Below are 27591 nucleotides of genomic sequence, written 5' to 3'. Positions count from 1 at the left end.
CTGACACTGGGCCAGGCTATGCCTGTGGCCTGTTCTGGTTGGGTGAAGGATTTCAGGACCTTAATTTTAATGGAGACATGAATAGAAATATTACTGAGTTACTGAAAAATAAAAATGGCCATATTGTTTTTATTTTGGGTCATTTGATAACTAGGGACATTACCAGAGACAGTGTATTTGTTGTGTCCCTTTCTCCATGTAAGAGAGAGGAACATGCATCCTGTAGCTAATACAGTCCACATCCCTCATTAAAGACAAGCTTATCTCTCTCATGAGAATTATATTTACTGCTGCTGTTAGCAAAGGCCTGGGAACGGGATCCTCTGCCTGAGCTGCACTCCAACTCTGTCTGTCCTGGAAGTTTTCCGTCTGCAACCTTTTCATGTCAGAGGATATTTTTTTCCTCCTGGTGATACTCCAGCTTAATTCATTCTGTCCTATGTAACTTGAATGTTGTGTCCTAGTTAGTTGTCACCATTTGTATGTGAACCAAACAGGTTTTTTTTCTACCACGTCACAACAGTGACTGAACTCTGACTACTTGAAATGTGCCCAGAAGGAGACCCCTAACTCAGATCCTCTGAGTTACTCTCTATCAGTCACTATTTCTATTTGCCAATTCCACGTGTTACTTGGAATCAAGGACAAAAGAATGGTTTGGGTTGAAGGTCTTTTAAAGATCCCATGGGCATGAGACCCCTATCATGGGCAGGGACAACTTTCACTAGACCAGGTTTCTAAAAGCCCCATCCAGCCTGGCCTTGAATGCTGCCAGGATTGTAGCATTTGCAACAGTGCAGCCTGTTTCAGCATCTCATGACACTCATCATGAAAACTGTGTCCAGTTTCAACTTTCCCTCTTTCCTTTTTTAAAACTATTACTACATGTTACTACATGTTGCTACATGCCCATGGAAAAGTCCCTCCCCAGTTGTCTTGTAGCCCCCTTCAGGTACTGGAAGGGGCTGTGAGGTCTCCCTGAAACCTGTTCTCCATGCTGAGCAAACCCAGCTCTCTTAGCCTGTCTTCATGGGAGAGGGGCTCCAGCCTTGTGGACCCACTCCAACTGGACCATGTCAGTCTTGTGCTGAGGCCCCCGAGCTGGGCACAGTATTGGATCTCACCAGAGAAAAACAGCAGCAGAGCAGAGTAGAAGGGAAACTTAACCTCCTGCACTTTGGTGACTTGTTTCATCAGTCTCAACTTGCTGGGAGTGGAAGGAGTATAGACAATGTGTTTTCTGAGCCACAAGCATGCATGAAACTGCCTGGGAAGCACACCTTGGGGGCAGTTAATTGTAGGGGTATTTCAAGTTGCCTCCAATTTCTTGATACATAACAGGCATTCAGTTTGAGGCAATTCCTTGGTACCCTGCTCAAACCATGTGCCATGAGGCTGAAGGAGCGTGTCAGCAGCAGAAGGTAGGCAGCAGTTTGAGAGGAAGGGGGATGAGTACACATGCACAGAACATTTGAAAACCCCCAATTGCTCCAGTAATCAAATAAGTGAACATTTTAAAACAGAGGATTCTGCAGAAATTGTGAAACTTGAGGGAAGGCTCAGGCTCCATGCTCTCTAGCAGTTTTTCTTTGTCATCCAGGTATCCTAAAGAATTGTCTCAGTGGCCCTGCCTACATGAGCAGGTTTTTGCAGATGTCAGTCCTATTAATTTCAAGGTCATAGGCCCTGGTATCAATCTTGCTTTTTTAATATAAAAGTGATTAGTAACTAACATGCATATGCCCATGTAGTAGGAATAGTGCTGATCAGGTGGTGAGCTGTCAGTTCTCCCTCTCTCTCTCCTTTTCTCTGATTTATGTGCAGGTTTTGGCTGCCATCCCTGGAACCAGCTGCTATCGGACTGTGGAAGACCTGATGCCAGCAGCAGCATCTGGATGCCTGGCACAGCTCTTTTAACAGTTGTCTTGATTTCTATTGTGGTCAGTGTGCAGCTGGAATTTTTCATCCTGCCTGGGTGATTTTTCTCTTTTTGGCTCACCTTGAATTATTCAGAATTTATGTGTTTCCATTCCACGGGGGAAACAGGACTCTTTGCAGTTACTTCTCAGTACTTGTATAGAGGGTCCTTGCAGCTGAAATATAGGGAGAATTCCCTTCTCCCTTTGTGTTTGTATGTGCCTTTTACAAGAGAAACACACCAAAATTTACTCTCACCTGAAGATATTGCACACTCACAGAGCACATGCTGGGACTGTGAGTATAAAATGAGAAACTTTTGTAGAGATGGCTGCAAATTTTAAAAATATGTTTTGTATCAGAAATTTCTAATAATACAAGCAGAAACTTTCTATATTGTGTGTGGCAGTCATATTTTCTGGAAAAATCTGTTTGCCCAGGATTCTTCTCCTGGGAAGCTGAGAAGCTTCAGAGTAAAAGGAAAATAATATCTCATTTGCTTCTCCTCTGTTTTTCTGCTTTGGAATGTGGTTGGAGATTGTTTATCCAACAGGTGATTGTTTCATTGGTTTCATGTGAATTGTTTTGACTTAATGGCCAATCAGGGTCAAGCTGTGTCGGACTCTGGAGAGAGAGTCACGAGATTCATTAGTATCTTTTAGCCCTCTGTCTGTATCCTTTCTGTATCCTTTAGTATAGTTTAGTATAGTATAATAGTATGATTTAGTATTCTGTAATATAATATAGATCATAAAATAATAATTTAGCCTTCTAAGAACATGGAGTCAGATGCATCATTCCTTCCTTCATCTGGGAACCCCACAAATACAACGATTGTGTATTTTTTGGATCTAGGGTAGGATTCTTACTGGCAAATACAGATATGAGAGCACAAAAACCCCTATGAATTAGTAGTGATGGATTTCTCCCACTCCATCATCTGGGTATGAGGAGCCAATACAACCCTATTCAGTGCTGTAACAACCTGGATGAAAATTTGGGGTGTTTTCCATAGCAGCCTTTTTTTAGTCAGGCTGAGACATAAGCCCCATAAGTCACTGAGGAGCATGTGTGCCTGGGAGACAGGAGCTTCCCTGAACCAAGAGGTGAACTGGGGAGATGGAGGAGGATGCGTCTGCCCCCAGAATGTTAAAGAACTATGTTTTGTGAGGCAAAATTAGGTGTCAGTGCTGCAATTTCTTTATTAAAGGTCTTGTTTGTGGCCTGGGCCACACCAAACCACTCATTCTTTTCTCATGCTTCCTTACTCTTTTACTGCATGTGGGTCCAAGATGTCTGGGGTGCAGGTTTCATCATCCTAGAAATTAGTCTCCACTGCTCTTTGCTGTGCTGAAACAGATCCTTGCCTGGCAGCTGTTTCCTTGGTCTGTAAGCAAACAGCCCACAGCAGGAGAAGCCAGAGGATTGCTACCAAATTAGGAGACCAGATTGCTGGCTAGGTCAGCAGAGATACTGTGGAAAAGTAAAAGACAGCTTTCAGATCCACCAGCTGCTCTGAAGAGGCCTGAAGTAGTTTCTGGATCAACAGCTATTTTTAGGATTCCAGTGGAAGAGAGCAAATTTTATTGGGTTACCTGGGACTTCTTTTACTTAGAGCTGGGTGGTCATCACTTTTGGCATCTTTGGACGGCTTTGTTTTGGAGAAAAAATTGCGTACAGAATGAAATTCCCAAACTGCACTGGTGGAGTCCTTCCTGGGAAAACACAAAGCAGGGTGTTGGCACTTGTGGTGTGGCTGCTGCTGGGCTTACAGCTGTAGCCACAGTGTGAGCTGGGGGCCCAGCAGCCTGTACCCTGCCTAGCTCAGGTGCTCCTCTGCTGTACTGAGTGGAAGAGAGGGAGAAGGGGATTTGGTCTCCTAAAACTCTTGTATCTCTGTGGAAGTAGCCAAGGAGCCAAGGGGAGATTTTTGCAGTTAATTGCTTTGAGTTCTACCCCCCTGAGTTGTTGGTGGCAGAAGAAGGGAAGGAGAAGCTGAGTGTGGGCAGCTTGGAATAGCTGCTGGTCCCATTGAGAATGGAGAGGCTGGGGACTGCTTTCATTTGTCCCCACTGGCTCCTGTCACCCGAGGTCCCTCCCAAGCAGGAGTGATGCCCCTGCCTCCCCATGGCTAGCCCATCCCAGGTGATTTTGGGGTGCAAATCAAAACAAGGCAGAAATCTTGTCAGCAGGTGTTCACTGTAGCTCTGACCTCTTCAAAATAATAGGCTTTATTTGGCTTTTGAACCAAAAAGGTTGGGACACCTTCAATTAATTTTGTGCTAACAGCAAGTCAGCAGAATTACTCACGGGACTTTCTGTGATCTTTCTTTCCTACCTGTGTTAGCTCAGTATTTCCCTCACTTGGCAGATGTGTTAACTGAAATAATAAGGGAAGATGTGACTGTGGTTACACATGGTGCTTGGCAAGGACTCTTTGTCCTGTACATTAGCCACAGATTTATCCTTCTGCTATGCGTACCGTCAGTTTTTAATTTCCTCCCTTTATTCTGCATTCCAATTTCCCTTCTTTTTTTCTTCATTATCTTTTCCTTTGCCTAGCTTTGTTTCTCCCTGTGGTTCAGTGACTGCTGTCTTTTACCTTGGATCTCTCCTTAAGCACCAGGGAGAACAGAGAGTGTTCACACGTACCACACACAGACATTTCCAGCACACATACGCACACACCATGCACTGGGATCCCTGCCCATGAGGACATGTGCACATGCCCAGCTATGTCTGATTGGTTTTGCACCAGTAATTTAACCTAAGCCAACCAGCTTTTATTAAACCCACAACTGTCAAATAGGGCATAGGCAAGAACCACAAACCATATGTTTCTTCTGTTCCACCACGTGCTGCTCTGCATGTGTCTTAGAAGTAACATGGATATGCCCCTTGGAAGTTACAGCAAGGTGGGGTGTTTACTAGAAGATAATCTTGGGATTTGTAGTTTGGACTGATCATACTGCAGTTAAAAATCTGTGTGTATGTTCTGTGCATTTCAGCTATCAGCTATTATTACTACAGGCTTTTTTTTCCCCCCTCTTTTAGCAGGTGAGGAGTAATTTTTTAATATTTTTTAATATATTGCTAGTAACTTAAAGGCAGGTTATCTGAAATTTGAAGCTGTGTGCTAATTCCAGGTCTGTTCTAGAAGATATACATTTAGTTAAAGAGGAGGCTCCAGATTCCTGGGTGTTATCCAGAGTTCAGTCTAGTGACACTTTAAACAGAGACAGAAAAAAGAGTAATTTCAGTAATTTTTCTTTCTAGCAGGCTGAGAAAATATGGAAGGTTTTCTTTTGTTTTCATGGACAATTTACTTTGTGCCATATTTAACTGTCTCTCCTGGTGATGTATACCCAATCTAAAAACCTTCCTTAATTTATAAACTGTTTACATTGGAGAATATCCTTCTCCAAAATTGTGTTGCTATTTTTAGCTTTGTTAGTGTCGGTGCATGGAGGATGACTGACAAGAACTGAACATTAACAGTGATCCAGAGAATGGTAATTCCTATCTGAAATGTCCTTTATAAATATGCTGTTTGAGTACTTAGTAACATGTTAATTGTTGTGTTAAAGAGCATTAATCTCCACTCTGAGTTATTGAAAAGAGAGATCAGACTGAAACAATTTTCATTGTAGGAGAAGTAGAGGACACTGTTTTGTCTCCCACAGACCTGACTGAGCACAAAAGCAGGATGAATGCCTATGGCAGGTCCTCCCCATCCCTCCCACTTGTTGGTTAAATCTTCCTTTCCTTGATTCTCCGTTGCTGTTTCTTTTCGGACTGAGCGGTTCTAGTCTCATAAGATTTTTATGAAGTAAAGTCTGGACTGGTTATGGAAAACACAGGCCGTATATTGAACACCTTAGTAACTTTTCTGAAGGCAAGATCATTTATTGGTTAACCATTTATTTTCTTACAAACTGAGTTGCTGTTGCAAGACTTGTATTCCTCATGTGGAATGAATGCAGGGCCTGTCACAAATCCATCTAACTTTTGGTCCTAGTTATCATATCAGAAATGCTGTGGCCATGTGGAGCAAAGCAGTCATCCAGTGTTGACTTCTGCTGCTCTTTCAATATTTAGGAGTTAACCTTATGCCAGCAACATTTCTCTGTGTCAGATGTTGTTTTGGCCTTCTTCAGCCTGCATAACAGTATAATGATTTGGCTTATTCAACAAAAGTATAATTGTGTGTCTGTTCTCGGCCTGGATCAAATTTCTATTGCTGTCTTATCCAGCAGTGTGCAGGATAAATATAATGGAGCAGGGAACCACCCATGATCAAAGGCTCTTCCTGGGTGTATTTTCATAGTCTTTGCTATGACTGGACTAGGAATGAAAGGGTCCAGAGTGAAATGTAGATCATCATTAGCAAATTTCAGAGTTTTATCTGTTAAAATGAATGTTATTCACACTGCTCTTGGTAGAACATGCAGGGTCAGGCAGGCAACTCTGCACTTTTAAGTGATAAGTCTCTCTGGTTTTACATCTGCTTGGCCTGGAAAGCGTTGACGTTTCATGCTGTGTGAGCTGCCTGTGTCCCACCTCTGTGTGTGGGACAGATGTTTTCAGCTACCACAAACAGACGCTAAGAAGAAATAGTGGTGATCTTAGTGTGTCATCTCACTTTCTTGCAAGTGACAAATGGAAAAATAATACTGTTTTAATAATATTTCAGGCATACTTACTGACCGCTGTGTTACTACTCAATCCTGAATAGTTAGGAATTTCAAAGGCAAAATGCAATAAAATTAAAACATTAAGAATTTTTGAATTGTCTTGTTGTATCAATTTAGCTCAAAGTAGAGTACTGAGCAATGTTATATTTTAAACCATAAAAGTTTTGCTTTCAGTGGTGCTGTGAAATTGAACTGCCAGTCTACCTCAGTTTATTTTCTCATAATTTTGTCACTTCTTCTACAGAAGCAGCACAAAATATTGTTTTTCCCTGCTGTGATTAAGATTCGTCATCTTGGGGAGATTTCATTTTTCATTCAATTTCCGTGGTAAATCAGTGACTGATCAAAATCATATCTTTGAATACTAGCTGAAAATTTTTAAATTGACAAAAACCATCAGTCTAAAAGAGAAACCAGCTTTGCCATAACATCTGTTTCTTTCAAGGAAGCAATAGTTTTGGGATGGAAAATATGTATCCATGGATATGATAATGTTCTTTTGTGGTATTTTGGTGCATTTGCTACATTCCAACACTGCATTTTATGTTACTACAGACAGTTTAATGCTATAAAAGAGCTGCTTGTGCTAACTGGTAGATGATTAACTTTCATAATGCAATTCATACCCCCAAGCATTTTTCACTGTAGCACATTTCCCCAGTAATCCTGTTTTTGTTACTTGAGCACCTGTATCGTCCAAAATGGATGATTGCTTTAAGCATTAAATTCAGAGGGAAAAGCTCTGTAAAAGGAAGTTGTTAAATAACATTTGTCCAGGCTGGGAGAAGCTCTGACAAATGCTTTTGAAGACCTTTGGTGGATTTATTGAATTGTTATAATCACAAAACAATCTTCTCAAGAGGAGAGGTGACAAAGAAAATAGCCAGGCACTGCTTTTGAGAGGAGAAAACTTTTATTGCCTGTACCATTATAGCAAAGGCCATGAGAGCAGAACTAAGTAAAGCAGGACCTGGTGGATGCCCATGGATGAGATAAAGCATGGTCAGAACAGGCCAGGGGAGGAGACAGAGGCAGGAGGTCAGGCACAACTACTCTGAAAACTTGGAGAGCTGGCTGGGGCCTGGGGCCACAGTGGGACAGAGGAGCTGTTCTGGAACATTAAGCTGGCACACATTAAGACCAACACTTTCATGTGAAGTATGTAACCTTTTCAGAAAATTGTGTATTACCAGTGGGAGGCTGGAGTACATATGTTTACTTTAAAGACCTGGTTGTGCTCAATATTTAGTGTATTGATCTTTTTTCTTCTTTTCACTGTTTTTATTTATCTGTTAATATCTTCTTGGGTGGTAAAACCAGGCAAAATAACTCTCAAGAAGTGCAATTACTGATAATGCGTCAGCTGGAGAAGTGTTTCTGCTGTTCTTGTTGGAATGATCTTAACAGAAAGACAGCAAACTCTGGACATAGGCAGATCAACAAAAAAAGGGTAATTTATTACACTTGGCTGTGTTTGTTGTTGTAGTGAGTGGGTGTGAGAGAAATATTTTCATGATTAACCTTAGATTCAAGGCATGGCATTGGATCAGATTGTTAGTAATAATGTCTATCTGGTCTCAAGTTATTATGCTTACAACATGGGTTGCCTACAATTAATAACTTGTTCCAGGGCATAAAACTTCATTGTTTCCAATTCCATTTTGTTGCAAGTCCTCACTTCATTACCATCAGGTCACTTGGGGCAGAGCTCCAGCAAGGAGCTGGGACTGTGAATCCATGGGGTTTGTGTTCTGGGTTCATGGAGAGGGACAGCCTCCCCCGGAAGAGAAGTCCTGGTGGCTCCCAACAGGGAGGTCGGGGCTGTGATGGGGAGCAAGAGGGCTACATGGGAGAAAGAAGATGCTACTCTGTGCTGCTCTGCTCCCACGTCTCAGATGAGTGGCACCATCCCTGCTCCACTGAGTCTCTGGGTCTCCTCTGTAGATGACCTTCCCCATGTTTAAGTCTGCTGGATGATGAAAGTTGGCTCAAAAGCATTAAGTTGCAGGAAGTGGTGTCATAATGTAGCTCTGTTTTACCTTTCTGTAATGTCATGATATTCACCAGCAATCCCATCCATTTTCAGGTGAAGGAGGTGTCATCTCTTGTAAGCAAAGGGGGAACATCCTCTTTGTGGAAAAGAAAGTCAGAGATGAGTTCTAGTAGAGTTTCTTGCTCTTCTTTTTTTTTTTCTCTCTCTTTTTTCTTCTTTTACAGAGATTAGTGAAACAAAAATACATTTGTAAGAGGATAACTGGGATTTTGTAGTATGCTTCAGTACTGCTCAGAAGGATAGTGATGATATGCAGCAAACGTATATCATGCACTCTTGAAAAGACTGAAGAAAAAATCTCAGTGTTTTTGGAATGATAGAAACTTAATGCCCTGACTCTGTCAGGCAAAGATATGTGGAGAAAGCCTATTTAAGAGATTATGGGAATTCATCAGGCACAAACAGCTGTGAAGGCTGCCTTAAATTTTGAGATTGATGGGATTTTTGCAATACAGAACATTTTAATTACTTAATTTAGGTGCTGGTGCATTTCTTGTCAGTGTGCTGACTTTTGGCACTGGTGTCACAGTGTTTGAAAACACTGCATCATATACGGAAGCAGCAATTGCCCATGCATGCCCTTGCATTATAAAATGCCCTGGCTAGACGTGAACATTTCAGTTGTTTATCACATACAACCACGGTATGACAGGCTGGCTAAATACAGTAAAACAGGAGGAGAAGAATGTGGGACCACAGCCTTCATTTTCTGAATTGCATAACTCCTTCGTAAAACTAATCTCTTTAAGGACAGAGGATCAAATTCTCATCTCTCAATGTAGCTGAAGTTACCCCAGCAAATCTGGAATTACTCAGGAGATGCTCAATCCCTCAAGCCCTTGATCTTTGCATAAACTCACATAGCATGAGCCACCTGCTGCAGTGGAAGCTGTTGGGCTGCAACAGCCAGAAGGACCAAGAAACCTTCAAAGTAGTAGAAACAATTGAGTTCAAAATGAATCAAAATCAAAATGAATGTTATTCTGCTCTTGTTACTGATTTTTTATCCTTTTTGTCCTTTTTATCCTTTTTCCCATTTAGCTGGGTTTATGTTATAAATTTATATGTGGCTCAGCAGTGAGCCTCCTTAAACATTTATGTCAGGCTAAACAAGTTAGTATTGCTGTATTTACTAAACCACAAAGCAAAATATTCAATAACGAAATAATATATAATGACAGGCAGCAGTAGCAACAAAAAGAAGATAAAAACAGATAAGGGAAGCTGCAAACATCAAAGACAGTCCCTCTGCTAGAGGAGTTGCAGGACCTGCTCCATCCTTACCCTCTTTCCACACTGAGGACCAATGCTTTTCTTGGTTAGCAGGAAGCAAAGGCACCTTCATGAAGCAAAACCCAGCACCTCCAGTAGCAATCTGTCTTGCAGACTCTGCAGGAGCTTCTGATTTTGCTGGTGGTAATCATCCCATGCACAAAACTCTTTTGGGAATAAAGCTCATGTGGTGCAGAGCAGGAGGGAGCCCTTTGCCCTGGGACAGGTGCTGTGAGGTGCACTTCAGCACATGGGATGTGACACAGCAGTGAAGCTGCAGGCATGGCTTTTGCCAAGTGCCAGTTAGAAACATGCCCATGAACATGCTTCATCTTGGCTTGAAATGCCTTCTAGGATCAGCTTGTAAATTAGCCTCCTCCTATTCTGTCCATCCTAAGAATGACGTGTTTCCTTGGACGAAGAGTTCAGATATCACGAGCTCATGAAAGAATTCATTTTACCAGAATGGTATTGAAATGCTTCAGCCTCTTTTAGCAAAGTCCTTCAAAGCCCATGATTTTCTTTCAAAGGAAAGAAGCAAGTAGTGTTATTCTAAATTTTGCCTTAGCTAATCACATATTTTACAAGCAGGTCACCATCTGCATTGTAATGATTTTCTTCCAGGAACATTCCTTTTGTTATGTTCAAATAAATTTTTATAATGGAATTGTTTTTCACTTAACTTTCAGTAATGCTGCACTAAGAGCAAGAAACTCTACTAGAAAAACTTCTACCTCCATGTCAGTCAAATTGTGTAAGTCTTATTACAGTATTGCTATAAATGACTTAGTAGCTAAAGAATATATTCAATGGGCAAATATTTTACTAATATAATTGTTATAAACAGCAAATTTTGACTTGTATTTTGCTTGCCTCACAAAATAAAAGCACCAAGTACTGATTTTTGAGGCTTTATATCTGTGTGTGCCAATGATGAAAATATATTTAAGGTCTATTTTTTCTGGATATTTTATAACATCCTACACAAATTGTGAACTAGATTTTCTGATGCCAGAATTTTTTTTCTTCATCTGGTTATTCCAGTGTTACTCTTGCTGTTTTAGTACTACAAAATAAGAAATGCAAACTTTTGCTGCCAATCTTGATAAAAGATCCTCACTTCTGAAATATGAAAAAAAAATATTCTTAGCTTCCAGTTTCAGAGATCTGCATTATAGCTGCTTTCCTTGTACCTTGCCCTTGATTCAGCACAGCAACTTCCATGTGATTATGAATTAGATAGTAAGACATGACTAAAAACATTGTCGCTGAAGCAGAGTTTATAGTAAACAACACACTTTTCCATTTCTTATCTACATAATAACAGTGCCTTGAGAGAGCACCGGTACTTTGCAGGCAGCACTTCAGCTTCTATCTGCTTTGCAAGTACAATAGAGTGAGTTTTAGTGCCGGGTCAGCAGCCTGCTCCTTTTGGGTTGCTGCTGTGGCAAAGTCTTCTCAGCCACCTCTGCCTCCCTATGGAGCTACCCTTGCTCTTCACTTTTGGGCTGACTCACAGGTCTCTGGGAGGAATGCTGACTGCAGTGGGGTTTTTTTATAAAGCAAGTAGATCAGATGCTAAGGACAGGAGCACAGAATCATGGAATGATTTGGGTTGGAAGGGACCTTGGAAGATCATCTTGTCCAACCGGTACCATGGGCCTGGACACCAGGAGGCACTGCTGAAGTCAAGGTGGAAGCAAATGTCTGGGAGTCCCACTGCTAACCTGCTTAAGTGCATAGATAAAGTGTAAATTTTTACATCAGCCAGACCTGTGGAGGCATTTGAAGGCCCTGGTAGTGTCACTGGGATGTCCTTTCACCCTCTGGTTTGTGATATATTGTTCCTGTTCCCCATTTGCAGCTTTGCAGCCTGCAGTTTAGTTGTGCTGGAGAATCCCACACATTGAAATTTGTCTACTGCTTCCTCAAAGTCTGATCTACCACCTCAAAACACTTCCATATGAAGTGGGTTTTTTTCCCAAATGTAATTTTTAGCTTTTTACCCACTTACTAGTCACTGAAATAGTGGGAATCATTGTCACCACCATTTTGCTCAATTATTGTTTTTCTTTCTCTTGCTAATGTCTTTATTTCTTTGTTTGTTTGTGTTTAAGGAACAGTGTTTTATCAGACCTGGATGTGGTGTCAGAGATCTCTTTCCTAAGGAGAAGGAAAGAAATTACACCACAAGGCAGTCAGATCCCCATGTAAACAACATCTCGTTCTAGTACTGTCTGGGGCCATATAAACCATTTATAACCTGAGGAGGTTTAAGTCCATAGTTGCTCCTTTGGTGTCCCTTCTATACATATCTGCTTGATATTTTAATTTTCAATTTTCCCTTGAATTTTGCTTTACATATGAATGGCTTTTTTTATGTCATGGAAAAATAAAAGGAAAGCACAAATTTTAAAGTGCCTGAGTCACTCTGTCTTGCCTATCATATATAGAATATATGATATCATGTAAAAGGAATATACTTTTAATTGAAAAGTAAAAAATCAAATCTGAACCTCTTATGAAGCAATTCTTTCTCTTTTAAGCTTCCTGTCTAGACTTGTAGTTGGAAAAAACTCTCCAGGAACCAGCTCTTCCGTTACTGTCTCTGGCACTCTATGCTCCCTTGGGCTGGGTGATAGGCAGCTCCACTCCGTCCATTCAGCAGCATCTCCTGCATCCGTGTGAAGAGTCCCAAGAAAACAGCACCATTTTTAATCAGATGTCCACAGGATCCCTGGGGAAAGAGAGAGAGATGGTTTCCTATCTCTGGAGATGTCACTATAGTATTTACATGGCTGAAGAAGAAAGGTGTGAGACAGCACTTGGGCCTACCAAGGACGTTGCAATGGTATGTGGGTGTCTGATAGTCCCTAAATGAAGATCCCCAAAGGTCCTCTCAGTATCTTGTTTGATGGTTGGGGTTTTTTCATCTTATTTATGTGGATTTTTTTGGTTTTTTTGTTTAAAGTATCAAGGATAAAATCCTGGCATCCTGCTGCAGTTGGTGGGAGCTTTGCCAGTGGGTTTAATGGAATTCTGTAAATGTAAAAATGTTGTCTTCTGAAATGTTGCACTTTATGTTTGTCTGTGAGAAGCCCCTCCTGCTGTGGAGCAGGAAGCTTGGGCTTTGTTTGGAAGCTTGGGCTTTGGGGCTGCCCCCTGACTGTCAGGGTGGTCTGAGGGGCTTTGCAGCCAGCCTGGTTCCTGAGCTGCTCAGCCCGGGTGGGCTGGGCTGGGCTGGCTTCTGCATTAGCCAGGGGCCAGATCTGGCAAGAGTTGCCTTGTGCTGCTGGCTAAGGAGAGCTGAGTGGACTCTACAGCTTGGTGAGAAGTGTGTGACTAAACTCAGAGAAGCACTGGCTTATGAATGCAAGGGCTGGGAAAGCCAAACAGGTTGGTGTAACTCCTTGTGACACTTCCAGGTTTTTTGAATCTCCTCTTATCCAGTAATTGCTGCTTGAACATTGAGAATCAGAGTAGCATACTGGCTACACTCATAAAAACCACAGGCCCTTGCCTTGAGGAAAACTCCTCTGTTCGTTTTACACGTGAATTTGCTTTGTGCATGTGTTTTGGGAAATAGCAGAAGGTACTGCTGTAATTCCCTGCATGGCAGAGACCCTTCCTGTGACCTTCTCTAACCCCATGGACTTCTTTGAGCTCTGAGGCTGGTCTTCAGCTCCAGACCTAATTAGGAAATCTCATTCCCTTCCCAGCTCCTGATGGAGGCTGCTCTCAAGGAGGTATGGGTGCTTCTTCAGCTCTCCCCTAGGCAGCCTGAAGTGCACTGTTATCCCAAAGAGAGCTCATTTGGCTTTGCAGGCAATGCTAATGCTTAAGGAAGCAGATAATAAGAGCATGAAAGTAGTCCATGCCTGAATTTATCGTCAAGGCAAACTGGAGAAGATAATTCTCCCAGATGTCTTCTAAATGCAAATTTATTATTTTTCATAATAATGGTATTATATTGTTATCAGAGAAAATCAAAGCAAAGCTACAGTCCTTGTTAAATGGGAATTTAAAGCAGACTTCTAATGGAGAGAAACCAATTGCATACACTCTGTAGCCTTTCCATGTGGCTCACATCATTGCTGTTTCTCGCACAAGTCTTGCACACACTTGTTTGGTTTTTTACTACAGTGTTTATTTCCCCCCCAAAATTCCCTTTGGCTCTTTTCACATCAGGCTTTGCTTCTGACTGAAGGCTGGAATAGACTGAGTCCTCATAGCCCAATTCTTCTTGTGATCCTCTTTGCTATGTAGAAGTGTTTTTGGGAACTTGGAGAGTTTTGGAGAGTATCCAGCATGCAGGATACAGGGAAAACAAAGCATTTAATCCATCTTAAAATGGTAGAAGTGTATTGGAAACATCGGTTTAGCACACAGCATCCCATTTCACACAAAGTTTCCTTTTTTTACTCTTCTGAGAAGGAAGCCAGTGGGGTTGTCCCCTGGTGTTCCTGGCAGCTGGCCATATCAGAAGACAGGATTACAGCCAGGAGAGAGGCAGAGGGAGATACCTGCCTCAGGTAAGGCCAGGAGACCCATGCAGTTCAATTTTTAAAAATATGTGTGTCAGAGAGAAGGGTAATAGGAAGGAAGCTAAAAGGAATTTTTCCTAAAAAGGGCTAAATTGTAAACTGTTCCCCTTTTGAAAGTTGAAGGATATTGAGGTTGTGACCTGATACATGATCTCAGAGAGGACTCAGCTCCAGATGTTGTTTTTTCCTCCTTGAATGCTTAATATGAAGAGGAAATGTAAATTTCTTCACTAAGAACTCATGTGATGATTCTGGGGCTTCCAAAGAAATTGCTCTGGTTGTTACATTGCGTCCTGTCTGGAGGTGGTGTAAGGGCTGTGCAGAAGGGGTAAGAGCTCTCATAGCTGCAGAAAGGCTGTACATTTTGATCCAGACTGAAGTGGGATGAAGTTTAGCACTTATTTACAGTGTTCACTTCCTGAGTGAGAGGGGGCTTGGAGCAGTGCCCTGCTTTTGCTGGATGCAGGAAGCCTTGTCTGCCTGGAAGGTGGACACTGTGGTTTCTGCCCATCCTTCAGCAGCGGCCCCTGCCCAAGGAGCAGGGACATGTTTCCTGTTCCCTGGCCATTGAATGTGCAGTGGGAAACCTTGGCAGAGTACCTATGGCTGCGCCATGCTGATGAGGTTTTGTATGGGGAATGTGAGGGGCAATGGGATTCCCACCAGCAGACTTCTGGATGAGGGTATTGGGCTGGTGCTGGGTTGCTGCACTGGAGCATGATGCCTGGGGACCCTGGGGAAATTGGTGCCCCATGTTGCCAGCACAGATTTTCTGGTGGGAGGTGTGTGGTGCTGTGGGTGTTTTGCAGCAGGGCTGGACGTGGTCACCACTGTGGTGGCTCCCAGAGGAACAGGCTGCATGGAGCTATTGACATATGGTCTGAGCTGCCCATCTCTGGTGCTTCCTCCTTCCAGTCCATGGTATGTAAAAACCATCTGCAGCTGCTGAACGGTGCCCTGGTTGGCCTCAGCTCTAACTTCCTGCTTTTCAGACATATAATGATGTTTTTCAAATGGTGACAGTATGTTTTGCTGTTTCCTCCCTTGTGCTCCAGCTGTTCTCATTGCCTTTGATAAAGGTGTGGGTTTCAGGCCACTCAACAGAGTTTGTAATTTCCCTTCTCCTGTGGCTTTTCTTTCATTCCAGGCATTTTATCTTGCAGGACACTGAAGTAGCATTATTACTAATTGAGCCTTTTCCAAGATCTCATTTAACATGCCATCCAAATTAGACAAGTGAAGGATAAGTAAAGACAAGTAAAGAATGATGGGGCCTCAATCAGGCCATCACAAAAGGCTGGATAAATGGACATTAGCTCAGTAGAGTCAAACAGAGTCACTTTAGGAACTCATGAAAATGGAAAACGCTATCTCTTTTCATAGATATATATTTCCAGATATGTTTTAAAAAGAGGATTTATTTTTTTAATGTGAGGACCAGGAGAATCCTGAGCTGAAATCTGCTCAAAATTTGTAAAAGTACTTGTCCATACATGTTGTGAACTGGTTTCTGCTTTCAGCCTTCCATTCTGTTTATATTTTGTAATTATTTGTGGTCCAGCTGTTACTGCTCTGTATATATAAGAAACTAATGAAAGTTAATGGGCTTTCTCATCAGAAACCCTTCAGAATGTGTTTTGTTATTCTTGCATGTGCCATCTGTTTTTAACAAGAAGGGCTTGGATTAATCAACTATAACAACGGGTTTAGTGGTATTATATTTTCTAAATAGATCAGTTTCATAAGTATGATTGTATTTGGCATGAAGAGCTGGTAGATCTTATTCCTGTATATGTAGCTTTTTCTTTTCTTCAAAGGGAACTAATTATTTTTTACTCTGAAAAATGTCACTGTCACTGAAGAAGTGTACAAAAGCGGTGAATTGTGTTTCATCAGGCATCCTAAAATCCTCTGAGTCCCTATCAAGGCCATTCCTGAAAGAGTTTCTAGAGCAGACATCATTTGAGTCCTTTGTCATATAATGAATACACAATTCATCAATAATTGTTTCCATATATTTAGAGATTATAATCAGAAATGGCTCTTTTCTAGGATTTCATGTTTTAGTATTGCCCCTGTTAGCTTTCAAAGAAGATGTTAATTTATTTACACTCTTCCTAAACTCAGCTGGAGGCAGATGAGACCCATGTGTGAGCTAATAATTCTAGATACAGGGCATGGATGAGATCTGAACAGATTTTTTCTCTTTTTCATTTTTCTACTGGCCTATATTGAGTGTTTTTGCTAATTTATCCTATCAAATAAAATAAACAGTCCATTAAGAAGTAGTAAATTTGTGTCAGAGAGTTTGGTTGAACATGGAATAAAAATGACATACACCTTCGGTGAATAATTTCATCTGGAAAAACAAGGAGACACATTACTGAAAAATCAAAGCATTTGTCATCTTAGAAACTAAATGTTTCCTTCGTGGTATTGTGAAATAGCACTCGACACTGAATATAAATACAATTTATTTAAAAGAAGGTAAAAAGTAGCCCCTAGCTTCCTAGAAGAAAGAATGACAAAGACTGAGTTGATGAACTTGTTGATTTAATTTATAGTGATATTGATTATGGGCAGTTGTTTCAGGAAGAAAACAGAAGTGGCTTCTGTACAAGAAAATTGTATTTTCTTAAATTCTTCAGTTATTACATTGATTTAGAAAAGTCAGCTTATGACATGAATATAGCAATACATGTAGTGTCTCAATGCCATAACGTGTCAGAATCATATTGGCTTTCTCATTTTAAGGATATGTGTTTAATAAACAATACCTGTATAAACAAAAACTGTTAATGTGTAGAATCATTGAATAGTTTGAGTTGGAAGGGACCTTAAAGATCTTCGACTTCCACCTCCTTGCCATGGGCATGAACACCTCCCTCTAGACCAGGTGGTGTCCAGCCTGGCCTTGAACATTCCAGGTCTGGAGCACCTACGACCTCTCTGGGCAGACCGTTCCAGTGCCTCACCACCCTCACTCACAGTAAATAATTTCTTCCTTATATTTAGTCTAAATCTACCCTCTTTCAGTTTAAAACCATTTCTCCTATCACAACAGGCCCTACAAAAGAAGTCTCTATTCTTTCGTGCTCTAAGATCTCCCTGGAATCTTCTCGAGACTGAACAACTCCAGCTCTCTTAGTCTTGTCCTCACAAGAGAGGTGCTCCAGCCCTCCCATCACGTCTGTGGTCCTCCTCTAAGCTTGCTCTAACAGGTCCCTGTTTTGCTGTGCTGAGGACCCCAGACCTGGATGCAGAGCTCCCGGTGGGATCTCACAATCTGAGACATTTATGTCACTCTTGCTGGCAACAGAAGAGTCTCATCAGCTTGTTCTGACTTGATGAACACTATTGAAAGTTTGAATATAATATTATAGCAGATATTGACATAGTTTTGGAAAAAAGTCTGTTTAAAGTTGGGTAAATACATCTATGTTAAAAGATATTTCAATTTGACAGCATTGTATAGTTTTATAGCATTTTATTATTATGGCTTCTTATGGCCTCGTTTCAGATGTGAATTGTAGCATAAACACATAAAGTAAGTTGTTAATGATCTGGGACTTGAGGTTCTGTTTGGATTTAGTCCAGGTGTAGTAATTTTACTGTACACACATAAAATGAAAAGCACATGGCTTGAAACTTCAGTGCTTTGCATATAAATGGTTTATTGCAATCAGTATGGCTTCATGAATGTGCTATTTGCAGGATACCCTCCATGTAGTGAAATATGGCAGTTGTGAGAAAAATGTGCTTACACATGACAGAAATAGAAAAGGAGTGTGTTCATAGCTTGTGCCAGAGAAAAAACCCAAACTGTTTATATACTGGTAAAATAATTAGATCATACGATTCACATTTTGGAGGGCCAAATTCACGTAGCAGACAGTTATTTCTATTTTAAATCTCATTGCATTAAAAATGTACCTAGGTTAATTTTCTGTTAAGTTTAACATCTAATTTTAAAATTATAATTTCTTTTTAGGATGAGAAAATGTGAGTAATCTTACTGTAACAAATCAGCATACCATATATACATATACACACACAGACAAATATACATGGCCTTGAAAAGTATTTAACATCCTGTTGAAGTTAATGCCAATGACTATTGAGGAAGGCTAGAAAAAGTGTTATTCTGATACTTCATTACTTGAAGAGCTCTGAGCACCTCTTGATGCCATGCAGAAACTCAAACTGCAAGTGAGAAAGGGAATAAGCTTCTCTCTTTACCATTTCTATGTCACTGAGTACTTTGTTTTTCAACCTTTAATTTTTGACTAATTGTTCTCCTTCTGAAAGTCCAGCAGCAGCTGTGCAGAGTGGAGGACTGAACTGTAGGTCAGCAGGCATGCTGCAGCACCACAGAAGCTGTGCTGCTCTCTGAAATGAGAAGTTCACATTTGGGACAAGGCAACACAGCTGCTTCTCAGGTTTTTTTTTGCTAGCGAAGGCTCATCTTGGGTGATGTGGTGAGCCAGTGCAGTTTCCATCCCAGCCCCGGGGCTGCCTGCACCTGGGGCAGTGTTGCTTTTGGGTGGAAGAAGCAAAGATTTATGATGCTCATTTTACTCTGGGAATCCTAATACTGTGGTCCCAAGAACTCATCTGGTTTGTCTCACTTCAGGTCCTGAGTGGTTACATGTTTTTCAGATGTGTTTTAAAGGAGAATCTTCACTCCTGTGCCTTTTCTAGTTCTTGCTCATATTTCCTTGGAACCAGTGCATGCTGCCAGTTCACTCTTTTGGCCCTTTTGGTGAAGCTAATGCCCTTGTGTCACAGCCTCGGTGGTGCTTGGGGCCAGGCAGAGTTGAAGTGACCCTGCCCTGGTGCTTGCAGGGGCTGCCAGCCCCACTCAGTCCTCCTGGTGCTGGCCAGGATGCAGACTGGGGCAGTCTGCAGCATAAGCTGCCTGCAGCTGCATTTTGACTCCAAGCTTTATAGAAGTTAAAAGCAAGATTTTCTAAACCCCAAATATTTTGACAGTGCTTGTTCCTTGTTACATTCAGTTTCTCATCAATAAGCAGAGGATGAAGTGAGTGAGACCACTTCTTCTGCGTGTGCAAGGGAGGCTGCTGAAGAAACAAAAGCACCAGCTGTGTTTCTCCCAAGGAGCCAGCGTGCTGACTTAAAAGGACAATATCATAGTCTGCTTGGCACTCATTACATTCATATTCTAAACTGCTTTTATTAATTTACATGTTAATTTTCTACTTTGTCACTGATTATGCTCTATTTTTGTGTCTACTTCACTTCTTCATATCAGTTCTTCCCTTAAACATGTTTGACACATGATTATCTCCTTTTAAAGAGAAGCCCTCCTTGCTGTCCCAAAAGAAAATGTGTTGGCCATTTAGATCAAGAGGCTTCATGGGTGAATAATTGTGAAGATCAAAGATCTTCACATATCTGGTAATCTTTACAGCAAGTTAAGTTTCTTGGAGAAGATGCTATTTTTGCTTAGTGTCAGGCATCAGCCTGTTAATATCATGCTCTATTTACAGAGACTGTTTTCTTTCCTTCTCTGTACAAAAGGAACTTCCTTTATGTCTCATCTGTTTCCACCATCCCTGTCTGCGGGATAGAAATAAATTTCAGTGAGACTGTGAATAATAAGGAGATGAGTAAGTGAACCACCCAGAGAGAAAACAGAGAGGAGTGCAAAGCAGCCTAATCCTTCTGCCCTGGGTAGTGGAGGAGAAGGGCTGGGGAGAGGTGACAGCAGAAGCAGCTCTATGAGATGCCAGTGCCAATGGAGCAGCCCTTTCTTCCTGCACAGGTGCCCAGTTCAGCTGCTAGTGGCACATGGGTTCAGTTCTCCCTGTGCTGTTTGTGGGCTGTAACAGGCAGTAACTGCAGTTAATGTATGGGTACAGGCACAGAGGCATGGCAGGGGGATGTTAATGTGGGCAGCAGGCTCCCTGCCCGAATGTAAAATATGACCCCAGGGCTCTCCAGCCCATGCTTAGCACCAGCAGGGCCCCTGCTGTCCTCCAAGGGCTTCCCCTCCCACTGGCACATCTTTAGAGCAAAACAATGAAAAGATGTCTACTCGTACCTTTTGCAGTGAAGTATTTAAATCTCTGAAGTTGGTCTTCACATATATGATAAAACATTCAGTTAGAGGCTGTATGAGCTGGTCCTATAAGCCACAGTGTTTTGTATAAATTGCCATTCAAGGAGGTAACTTTTCCTGACCCAAACAGAATTGTCTGTTGCTCAGAAAGAGTGCAGGTCAAAGAACACTTGCTCCTCTTCATGTGCCTCTTTCAGTTCTGTCTCCAAAGATGAGCCAGCATAGGCAGGGTCATACTCCACAACCTCTAAATGGCAATAATTTACCCTGAAAGGAGTAAGGCAAAAATTACATATTTTCTAAAGGTTGTTAGAAATGCTGGAGTCAGTGCTCCCACAGGATGAGTTTTATGTAATTATAGAGGTGGCACATATAAAGTTTTAAATAGATATCAGTTGGGGTCTTTATGTTGTCATGAGATCTGGGAGCCTGATTTTTGGTCTCCCACAGGCACAGACTGTCTGTCAGCCTAGGAGCCGTCAGGGAGGTGAGAGGCACTTGGGAAAACAGGACTATTTCTTCTGTAAGGATATGGATTTGACAATATCTGGTGACATGTTTCATGCTCAAAGAACTGTCATGTTCCAAAGGGAAAGCATTTTGCCCAAGGAGTTTTCAGGAATGAAGATAGCAAGGTTTTGTGGTTTGGGATTTTTTGGTGCTTTTTTTTTTGTTCCTGCAAATGGATTAACAAAATGTAGGTGAAAAAATAGCTAGAAATAGAAAGTCCAAATGCTTTACTGTAATATTCCTCTTTTCCCCCTTTCTCTGACACTGTTGAAAGACTGTAACACACAAGGGATACAACATTTTAGTTGTATCCCAGCTAAGTGAAAGAGTTGAATTTAGGACCTGGCTTTGTGGACTGTGCCACGTGCCTGTGATGCCCTTGTGAGTGAATGTGTCTGACAGGCTAAAAGCTGCCTTCATACCACAGTGACAGATTCACAGAATAACCTGGGGAAGATACTCGTGTTCCAGCAGCACCTGCCCCTGCAGTGACTGTGTATGGAGACAAGTAATTTGTTTTCTGGTGTGTTTATTCAGTTGCTTTTTCATCAGCTGAGACTGCTTTAATTTCAGCTTCAAAGTTTTAAAAACCACAAAGGAGAACGCAGCTTCCTTCAAGGGAAAGATACTGAGCAGTTGATTGATATCATGGAACTTCAGCATTGCTTTTGCCTGCCCCTTCCTCCTTTCTTATATTCAGATGGTGAGAAATTTGGAGAGATGGCACCATCCAGGCCTCTATGGTGTATTTCAATGTTGCTCTGGTCCTGCTGCACTGGGTCATTTTTCAAACCTATTTCAAGTCCCCATTTCTATCAGTGAGTCTCTGCACTTTCTTAATTTTGCTGCCATTGTGCATACTGAACAGCGACCTTCACGCTGTCATGCTTCATTTTTGTGAAACTGAGTACACCAGCAGCAAAATGAAGCCATTTATGTTCACATTCAGGTTTCCTTGAACATGGTGTTTATGAGAGAAATAAGCACCTTTGCAACACAGGAAAAGGAGAATAAATTTTGCACACATTGAACAAGTGTTGTTATGTATTATCTGTATTTTTACATAGCTTTTGTTTGCTGTCATAAAATTAACATATAGTGAATGGCTGAGAAAACAGATCAATCCAAAAGTCTTCTATCAATAAATCAGTCTATATTTATAGTTTCTAGGCTTGGCTGGTAAACCTTTCGCATTGTTTTAGTTTGTATGTTTCATCACATTAATTTATTGCATATTGCTTTCCTGGTATCTAGTATCTATATTGAAATCTGTATATAGCTCATTTTTTCTTCCTTTCTCTTTATGCAAACCTACAGTTTCTGGACACATATAAAATCAGTTGCTCCATATGCCTTGGCATCTTATGTGAGAATTTGCTCCTTATCACTGTACAGCTGTGCAGTAGAAATCTTTAGGACTTTAATTGATTCATAAATATTTCAAAGGTCTTTGCTCTCCTTGTTATCTGTTTGGTTTACATAGATAAAATGCCTAGAATGAAACATTTGGTAGCTGTAAGTGTTGGGGCTCATTTATAAGCCCTCCAGAGAGAGAATGACTTCCCATTCATGTAGAAATATACTGGGGGCTCCTGCCAGCCCTTACTGCCATGAGCTGTGTGGTTGGAACAGCTACCAGTAAAAGTCCTGACACGCAGTGAAGTGAACACAGTGAGGAGGAAAAGAGGCTTTGGGTTGTCAGTTTTCTCAGCCACAGAGGGAATCTGTTGCTGAGCATGTGCTGCACTGTAAGCAGGTATCTGGAAGGGTTTTGATTTGCAGGAAAAATAACACTTTCTAGAATGGTGCTTTATAAACTAAAATTGTTGCAGGGCAGTGTCTGCTGATAGGAGACAGGGCTTGACAGCTGGGTGGGGAACTTGTGGCACTGCAAGTGTGGAGGTCAGCAAATGCTTTGCTTTAGTGACTGAATCAGCCCACTGCCCTGAGCATCTGTCTGCCTCTGGCTCAGAGATACACACCACCACACCCTTTTACCACCTCACTTCTGGGGAGAATGGACATTGCTGGTGCCAGCACCGTTCTCCTTGGAGGTGTATAGATATGCCCACACCCATGTACTCTTTTAATAGTTGTGATTTTGTTTCTTAATTGGCTGTTCACAGCATACTGAGCTGTGGGCCCAAAAACTAAAACAGCAGAGCTTTGCTCTATTTTACATCTCTGTATAACTAATATGTAGCAAAATAACAAGCTGTTCCCTGAGGAAAAGGACTAACAGAATGTGTTCCTTCCTAAGTCTCATCCTTGACTTGGTAGTTGCTTGTTTTGCAAGTTGCTGGCAGTCACTGGTATTTCTGGTAGTGCTTCTCCCATCCTTCCCTGTGTGGGTCCGTACTGCTGGCACTGCTTGGCCAGGGGGGAACAGGCCCTCTCCCTCCCAGGTCCCCTTTGATGGCCTGGCTGGCACATACAGTGACAGACAGCCCAGCCCAGCAGGTCAAACAGACTTCTGCTGTGCTCACTTTGTGATTTTTCCCTCTGGGTTTTTGCTTGTCAGCCAGGGATGTTGCAAAGTCTATGGGAATGCAACTCATCTTCTGCCAGTCTTCTCTGCTCCTGGAGAACGTGGCTTGTGCTGTCCCAAAGGGCTGCTGTAGGAGGACTAACAGACAGGAAAAAGGGCATTAGCCTTGTTACCTTAGGAAACTGGACTCAAAATGGAAGAATATTTATCAAACCCCATTTCCCATTGTGGAGTCTTCCCAAAAAGCTGTTGATGCTTCAGGACCAAGAGTTCTGCTAAAATGGAAAGCATAGAAGTGTTTGGGGCTTCTTGTTACAACAGCAGTGGTAGGAATACTAACAGCTGTGTGAACAGCAGGCAAGGTTGGCTCTCTGTATGATGAATATAAAATCAAACCTATAATTAGAGATATGAGAGTTTAAAATTTGGTGTGATTTTGTTGAATTAAAACATTTAAGATAGTTTTTTTTAATGAGGAAAGACCTGGCAGCACACATTGATTAACACGGTCCATGTTACTGCTGCACAGAGACACAGGTGTAGTGTGAAGTTTTGTTACAGAATAACCCTGCCACTTTCTTTTTGGTAATCTTTAAAAATAATAGCACACCATTGTGCTTGCAAGTATACTGTTTTGATGGAAATCTACACAGAAAGATTTTTCTTCCTATTACTTTTAAATTTTTGGCACAACCTCTGAAGGAAACTTAAAGTAATCACATTTGCCTTATTTAGGGAGGAAGAAAAGGTGAAAGAGAAAGCTCTGGGTCCTGAGTATGTGTTGCCTTGTTAACCATTTAGGATTTTCATGCTTGAAAATGAGGCATCCTGATGTTATTCTAAACATAGTGTTTTCAGCATGCCCAGTGGTAGGGACAAAAGGACATATTCATGTCTATCTGCCAAACATATGTATTATATGACCTCACTTCAGCAAAATATTTTGCTGCTTCTTTGTACTGAAAGAAAATGAGATTATTTGGAACTGCAGCCTAAAAATTGTCAAGTGCCGAAACTCTGAATGTAACTCTGTGGTTTTGTTGACACAGCTTATTTTTAGATTAGCCTGTCTTCTCTTTGCTGGGGAAATAAATCAGAAATCATTTACAAAGAACAGATAAAGAATTGCAGCATTTCAGGCTAGGTATCCTTAGCACAGGCTGGTGGACTGATTCTTCTGAAAATATTAGATACCTTCTGATTTTGAGCAGTGGAGAGTCTGGCTTTGCCTGCAAATGCATGCATCTTGCAATATGTTGGATTCAGTGTCAGATTTTTTCCCTTGCCTTTTCAACTATTTCTTGGTTTATTTTTTTCCTCTTTTCAGGGCTTATACTTTCTAAATTCCATGCAGGTGCTTCTCTGAGTATTTTTCAGGGGGAGAGGTTCATAAACCCCAGCCATTCCTACACATTCATTGCAGTGCAGTCCCTTCAGCTGGCTGCATCAGCCTGGTAGTGGTGGTGGTGGTGGTCTTCCCACTGCTTCTCCTGTGGCCTTGCCCACACATTCACTCTCTGCCAGGATTTCTCCTGCTGGAAAAGGTCTTTCCATGGTGTGATGCCACACCCTCTAATCCACTCCCATTGCCATCTGTTGTAATGTCACAGGGACTCTTGCTCTGTTTCTGGCATGACTTAAGCTTATACTCAGTGGGGATGTACACATGTGGTGACTGCAGTTGTCATCCAAAATGAAAAAATAGCTTTTTGGACTTGCAGAAAATACCTTGAAAGATAAGGACAAATAGAAACTACCCAGTGGAAGCTTCAAGTTACTTTTAGGTTGTTTTGCTCTGTGAGTGAATCTCACACAACCACACCATCCCCCATGAATAACTTTGGTTTTGTGCAGGAGTTGGGAGACTGGGAAGAGCTCTGCCCAGTTTTGTAGAAATCAGGTTCAGGTAGAAGAGTGTTGTGGATGAGGATTGCCATGAGGGCAGCTCCTGGCAGTCAGCTTAGCAGTCAGCTGCCATTCCTTAGGGACCTCTTTGCTCCACATCAAGGTTTTGAGGTCCTAAGTCACATTTTGGAGGGTTTTGATTTGGTTTTCAGATATCTACTGAAAGACGGGAGAGACAGATGTCCCAAATTCACTCTGGCTTCCTGAAAGCATCTCCAAATGTGTCCCTGCCAGAAGTGAGGCATGAGGGATATGAGGGGCTCAGCCCACCTGGGAGTGCACAAGGAGTTCCCACCAGGCAGACACTGCTTTTAGCAGCTGGGAGTTTATCAGAGACGGGACATGACAGTTGTCTCTGCTTGATCACATCTCTTCCTGGATCCTGTTTTCAAACTGGTAGGAGTCATTAAGTGATCAGTTTAATCTCAAAATTAAGTTATAATTATAGAATGAAAAAGCATTTCCCCTCACTTCCCCATCTTCCTCCCCCTCCACTGACTGTCCTCATTAAAGGATGTCATTTTCCTCTAAGCCAAGGGACATTGAGGACAATCTCAGAGTGGATTCAGTTACTAAGCAGGCATTTGCCATGGCTGGCTTTTGCATGCTTTGGGAGTTTTACTGAATATATTTAGTAACTGCAATTGTTTCTGGTCGTGCTTTTTTCTTGGGAGTGCTTGTAAGTGTAGCTGCGCTGTATTTAACATCCTAATGTCTCCAACTCGCACTGGCAGCCATGAAAATCGATAGTGTTGGATGTGAGCCTGGGGTGTTGCTGGTTTGTCAGCATGTCCAGAAATGCATACATTCCTTTGGGGTCAAGTCCTCAAAACTATTTAAGTGAATTCTGGATGATAAATAACAAGCACATTTATTTCAAGCTGAATGAGAAGATTAATTTCAAGGGATTTGGTAGATTTTTTGCCTTTCAAGTATTTTTGCTGTTTATGCAAATAACATTTTGAAACTAAAAGATTGCTTTGAGGAAGAACATGAGATCCTTTTAAAAATTTTGAAGCATATCAGTTGTTTTGGAACTGCTTATGCATTGATACAAGTGTTTCCATGGTACAAAAATGGACAGGCAAAAGATTGTGATGCCATGATGATTGTGTGACATGCACTGGAAAGTCTCAAGGGAGCACTTTCAGCTTGTACTCAAATCTGGCCCCACTGGCTTGGAAGTCCAGCCTCACAGCCCCCTGGGTGAGCAGCTGCTGCCTCAGAGAGTGACAGTCACAGGGTGTCAGAGGGGTAGGTAGGTAGGTAGGTAGCCTAAACCTAGAAAGGTTAATGAATCCCACATCAGCAGCTGAAGAACAAGGTGGTCAAGCATTAATTCACTCCTGAAGTTGCACCCCATGTTCCTGGTGTAGAGACGTCGGCTAAAAAAGGGTGTTTGGTTGCTTGTGATGGCACAGAGGTGCTTCAAGCTTCCTGCAAGGACATCTCTCAGGGAGAGTGAGATGACTGCCACCTGTGACTTTGATGAGCAGCAGGGATACCAGAATTAGAGCTAGTTTTTGCCTTTTTGAGAACAGACTATTAGGTTTTGCCTTATGCTGCTCTATACCTTGTCAAGGGAATATCAACTAAATGGCTTACAGTAAAAGATACATCTGTTTGATGCAAAGGAGGTTTACTAAGGGAAATGTCAAATTGTGCCTCCGGGAAATGATGGCAAGAATTGCAGGAAATACTCTGTGTGTTGAAAAAGACAGCAGCATCAGCCTCTCCCTAGAATCACAGCATAGCCTGCCCCTCTTCACCTCCCTCACCGTCCAGGAAAGACATAAAACCAGAGGGACCAAACACTAGTGTGGCCAATCAGTGCTGCAGTCTGGAAATATCAACTCGGAGATATGGTAGATTTCATCTACATCTGCCCACTTCATTTATTTGAAATTTTTCCTGTTCCTCATAGTTCCACCCTTTCTTTGGTGTATTAAAGCTTTGGAGAAGGTAATCTTGAATGCTACTGGAGAAAAGATTTTAATCTGACACAGGTTAGGACATAATAAATTAAATTTCTTTTTGAAACTAGCTATTATCACTGTTTCATGTTAGCTTTATTTTATCCCTTGTGACTTACTATTAGAAAATACAGCATAGGATTCCCTTCTTAA

This window comes from Onychostruthus taczanowskii, unplaced genomic scaffold (genome assembly GCF_017590055.1).
Source record: "Onychostruthus taczanowskii isolate IOZ18803 unplaced genomic scaffold, ASM1759005v1 scaffold52, whole genome shotgun sequence".
NCBI classification, from domain to species: domain Eukaryota; kingdom Metazoa; phylum Chordata; class Aves; order Passeriformes; family Passeridae; genus Onychostruthus; species Onychostruthus taczanowskii.
Note: the sequence above shows the minus strand (reverse complement) of the source record.